The following is a 5,732-nucleotide window of genomic DNA, read 5'->3' on the forward strand; positions in this document are numbered from 1 at the left end:
ACGCTATTATTAACGCCGCCCCAATATTATTGCGGCGCTATGCGACGTAAGCGCCAGCCGTCATAAGGTACCTTTTGCCATGGAACGTCACATATAGTATTCTATTGCCCGAAGAGTACGTTTGGATTCAATTTTCTTAATCAAAACACGATACGGAATATTCCACTATTTTTGTTACACCTTGTATACAGGTTAAGGATGACTCACGCTAGACCGGACCCGGGGCCGGGCCGGAGCTTCCGGCGCTTCGTTTTCTATGGAAAGCACCACGTGATCACCGATCAGTGGTAATAGAAAAATTACATATCGGACGCCTTGCCCCGGGCCCGGCCCGGTCTAGCGTGAGTCATCCTTTTGGTTCTTGTGAATCTTACTTAAGGTGACAGTCCATTTCCAACGACAGCTGCACTACTGCTCATTTTACTATGGAAATTGACAATGAAAGCGACGCGTTCAGTGGCGGATTTGCCCTAAGGCACAGTAGGCCCGGGCCTAGAGCGGCAAGATATTTAGGGGCGGCAAATTGTGACAAAAAATTCGCTAACGGTAACAAGAAATAACTCAAAATGTAGTCAATATTATGGGTGCCTTGAAAGGGGCGGCTACAGAGCCTGGGGCCTAGGGCGGCAAAGACTGCAAATCCGCCACTGGACACGTTCAGTACCGGTAGTGCAGCTGCGGTTAGAAATGGAATGTTACCATTACTTACTTGGCGTGGTGACCCAAAATGAGTCTTGGCCTCCAACACAAGAGCACGCCACTTTGCTCGATCCGGAGCGGTATCCCTCCAGCTTTCGCCGACGAGCACACGGAGATCTGCCTCCACTCTATCTGCCTAACGGTATTTAGGAGTCTTTTGGATCTATTCTTATATAATCTATTCTATACATGGAACATATAGGCACGTATGTATTCAGAATTCGTAACAGCATTTGTTTAAGAATGCGTCCCGTGCATCTTACCCACTGACCCGAGCAATAGCTCTATCTAAAATAACCTGTTTCTATTATCTGACACACTGCCGGCTTGACCGGACAACATTTACAACAGACTTTAAAGTGGAGTTAATAATTAAATAATGTTAACAAGCCAATTTGCCTTCATTTCATCATAATCTCACCTTTTTTGTGGACAACCATCATTTTATCAATAGTTTATATGTGACGTTCCATGGCAAAAGGTACCTTATGGCGGCTGGCGCTTACGTCGCATAGCGCCGCAATAATATTGGAGCGGCGTTAATAATAGCGTAAGCGCCAACCGCCATAAGGTACCTTTACCCGTGGGACGTTACATATAACTTAAATTAAGGTAAATTTAGGTAGTTACATCAATTACTAGTTAAAATTAACAACATCTGTCATTAGGTATCTATTTGTTTACATTATTTCTCATTTCTATTTAACTCAACTTTACGTAATATTTTTAAGTGAGGGTAACGGGTGGGTTCTCTACAAAAATCTTAGTTTGAATTTACTGCCTTAATAAAATAACATACCTTGTAACAGGCTATATTGGTGTTTTGGGTTTTAAGAGCTATGGACTATCAGTGGTACTCAGGGTTCGTGGGTCTGACGCTCTATTGTCACACTACACGTCTGTGATATTCCTAAAAATCTATTTATTAACTAGAATTAATTTTAAAACAGGGAGAATGAGAAAGTATTGGGCGCCAGCACGCTGTAAAGCGTACAGAAAGGTGAAAACTAAGATGAGAAAAGAAAACTATTGTTCAAGCTCGAGACAATTAAATATAATATCAATATTTTACACAAAACAGTAGTACAGTAAGGCAGTACAGAAAATAACCTTATGCTATTATTATACTAAGAACACTATGCTATCGGACTGGTTACGCAGTCTCAGTTAAAGTTTATTATGTCTATACACTAATTATGCACTGAGCACTTGAAGTTTATTAAGAGGCCACTATTGCGTGAAGCTAATTAAAGTCTATTGATTAGTAGCACACCTAAATCACGTGTCTATAGAAAGAAGGCAGCCTAGCTGTGACCAAGTCACGCCAGAGGCGCATAAGTGGCAGCCAAAAGCCGCGGTGACACGTGCTGAAACCGTCAGCCACGTGACCAAGTGACCGCCTATCTAGCACGCCAACGTCGCGATGCGCAACAGGAGTCACGAGCTCGAGAGAGCCAATAACAAATTAGATCTGACCACACCTGAGTCACGTGTCCGTAGCAGAAGCCGGTGAAGCCGTGGCTACGCACTGCCCCAGAGGCACGCAGGGGAACAGCCAAGAGTCGCGGTGACACGCGGTGATACCGTCAGCCACGTGTCCAGGTGGCTGCCTGCCCGCTTCGCCAACGTCGCGATGAGCAGCGCGAAGCTCCAGCCCAACGTCTACGGCAACGCCCAGCGCCGACACGTGCCCGAAGAAAAGCCCAGGGTAGGGACCGGCATAAAGGCTAAAGGGAAAAAAACCACATATTGAAACCCAATATAAAAAAAGGATTGATTCTCCACTGAAATTAACTGGACAATTACTAAACTAACACACCGATCTGGCATTTACAGGAAAACCTACAAATTGGCCATGCGGTCATCCGACACACATGGGCAAGGACGAAAAAAAAAGGTTACATTTCCTACAATAAAATCGCAAATGCTTACCCGGATCTCAAGTGAAGCGATTGATGCTACACTGCTGACATTTATAAAAAATATTTCTTTAGGAATTATCCTACAGGAATTCAATGTAGGACGCCATATTGCTCTGTTTGCTGTAACAAGGAAATGTAAAATCAGTAAAGACGAACGTTATAAAAAACCGGGCTATATTTCTATAAAGATTTGCGCTGTGGCTTACCTCGCTACAAAAAGTGAAGATGTATTTCCATATTTTACAGGGATGGCTCCCGTACAAAGCGACCAGAGAATATCTGCACCAGCTTCTTCACATGGCTGCGGAAATCTCAGTGACTTGATCTCGTTCGACAATCAATTTCCTCTCCTGTCACTTTTTTTCAAACAAAAACCCCGCTCAGAGCCAAGGAATTTTGCCAGGCATTGCAAACGATGTCCCAAACAATATTTGAAAATTATCATATTATAAGACCAACGATACCGAGTACTAATATTTTTGAGGAACTAAACCTAAATATTTCAACCATTAAAGAAAATATTTAATATTAAATAAGAACCATAATGTTTTCTAGACCGACAGCTCGCGACTAAGGGTTCAAGTGTCTCCTTGTGCGAATAGATGGCGCTGAAAACAATCCTGTGCCTATTTTATTACAATGCCGCTGTGAGTATCGAACTAAAAAAAAAGAAATTGCTTTAGTTACGTTTGAAACGTAACATTACCACCCAACTTAGATAAAAAAAAATGTTAATGTTAATGAAACATTTTTTTTTTTAAACATGTAATTAACTATATTGGCTATGCCATGAGGTTTACACAATCCTAACTACCAAGTTAAACTATGTTTATAACTAACATGCAAGAAAACTATCGACTAGTGAGAGATTGGGAGAGTAAATCTCGGCGGTGCAGCGAGCGAAGAATAATTCTAGGCGGGGTGCACGTCCGAGTTTTGCCTACTCCACAACCACTAAAAGCTAAGAGTAGACTGCAGAAACACCAGAACGTGGCGTACGGACAAGAAGAAAACAAAATTTCAACCTTATCGACTCCATGGAGGCGTGCAGCAGAAGAACACGAACTCCCCATGCACGGACCGCAAGCGAGAATCCAATGCATGAAATTAAGTAGACCACAAGTTAGCAGTCATATGCATTCCTAATTAAAAGAAACTACAAAATATTCTAAGTGTCAAAACCAGTGACACATTTTACCCCTCTCTCCCCTATTGTACCAAATGTGCAGAAGCACACCGAAGACTACCGTCCCCTTTCCGAGATACAAAGAGAAGCATCCAGATTAAACTATTTTATCAAAATATAAAGTTACGTAAGTATAAGTCCTTAAGAATTTGTCTCAACAGAAGTGAAAACAATTTCCCATACACTGTTTATAGAGAGAGAAACAGTGCACAACAAACAGAACGTACCTACCCAGAAAACTTCAATTTCTAATTAAAGTTTAAAGTTATTATAAAAATTAGAGTTTTAAAAGAGATGGGCACTAAATTTCCCCAGTCTCCCCTTTTCTAGTGTCACTATGTGTAGGAACACACCATGAAATTATTTCCATAATATAGAACACAAGAACTAACACTTGAACACAGATCCAATTAAGTTTTAAGTGAAACGAAACGCATATAGTTTGACGTATAGGCTTCCCATTCCAAAAGGTCGTAAGCGCCAAAGGAATTGAAAATGGAGGCTATTTACAAGTGCATAATAAAAAAAATTCGCTCCAGATGGGATTGAAACTTCATCCAATGTGCAAGGGAACATGGAATTACACATCACTGCACTTGTAATCACCATTTTCACTTCACAAAGCACTGATTCATCACTTTATTAGATGCACTAGACCAACCTTAAATGCCGAAATCAGCTGACGCACAAAGCATCAAAAGACGAAGTCACATCCAAGAAAACTCGTTGACAACGAAACCTCGATGTCAATAAGCTACAGCGAGCAAGCAAGCAAGCCGCAAGCAAGCAAGTCATAAGCCAGCAGTATCTTCATTGCCTGTAACCAGCCATAGAAGAAATCAAAGCGAAATCCAGCATAACAAAAACACTTTATTGGGTTATGGTGAAAATCAAACATAACAAAGACACTTTATTAGGTTATGTGAACTAAAGTCAAATCCAGGATAATCTAAACAGTGGGCTCCATGCCAAACTATTTAAGCATGTAGTGTCATAATAATGTATCTAAATAACTTGCTTTGTTGTTTTATTTCACAACCATGTTCATGGAACATTTAGATAGCAAAGTTATCCAGTGTCAGTGACCCTAACCTAAAAATATTTAAAGTAAATAACATTTACAAGAGAAAGTAGGTATTTGTACTTTGCAGAGAGGCAATAGTACAGCGTTCATTTTAGAACGATAGAAATACCTGTGCAACATTCCTTTGTTGAACATTGCATAAATTAAAAGATAAGTTTCTTAAGATAATACCTATAGTAGTAACATCTATTACTAACATATATCTAACCGTCTGTTGAAAATCTGCATGCTTGCAATAAGAAAATTATGTTTACACTATAAAGTAAAGTAATATAATAATATCTATTAGCTAGGAATAGGTACTGTCAGCATGATCAGCACAGTATGTTCATTTTCAGAACACAGAGATGAGTAACATTTCTCATCATAAACATTACTTCTAAGTAAAAAGGAAAAAATTAAGTTTCTTAGACCTAACTATAGTAAGTAAGTATTTTAAGAGTATCAAGAAGAGGTAAGTCAGGCGGTAATAAAAGTTACTTTAAGAACTAAGTTTCCTTAATTAAGAAATATATTTAAGTATCTACAAAATAAGTAGGTACCAGCAGATAGGCTTGGTACAGTGTTCATATGTTAGAACATAGAAAGTATCTTCCCTTTCAGTGAGTAGTAGTAATAATGTAGAACGCTTTAGCCCTAAATTACCAGGCCTATAAAGCAATAAATAAATAAATATTATAATATTTAAAGCGAGACAGAGCGAACTAACTTTGACCTTTCAGAAGAGATGACCTGTGCGGAGAGAACCAGAGATGACTGCGAGACAACGTTGAGAGGTATGAACCACCAGCAACATCCGCAGACCTGAAATTGACCAGCGACCAACAAGTTTGAGGAAAAA

The 5,732-nt window shown here is 39.8% G+C and overlaps 1 long non-coding RNA gene across 1 annotated transcript; it reads left to right on the top strand.

The window, feature by feature from the left end:
- The first annotated feature begins 4,591 nt into the window (after positions 1–4,591).
- Positions 4,592–4,824, top strand: LOC134668508 (uncharacterized). Its single transcript, XR_010098789.1, has 2 exons — positions 4,592–4,684; positions 4,725–4,824. It is a non-coding gene; the product is annotated as an uncharacterized LOC134668508 (long non-coding RNA).
- Positions 4,825–5,732: the final 908 nt, after the last annotated feature.

The sequence above is a fragment of the Cydia fagiglandana genome, chromosome 11 (assembly GCF_963556715.1).
Source record: "Cydia fagiglandana chromosome 11, ilCydFagi1.1, whole genome shotgun sequence".
Classification (NCBI taxonomy): Eukaryota; Metazoa; Arthropoda; class Insecta; order Lepidoptera; family Tortricidae; genus Cydia; species Cydia fagiglandana.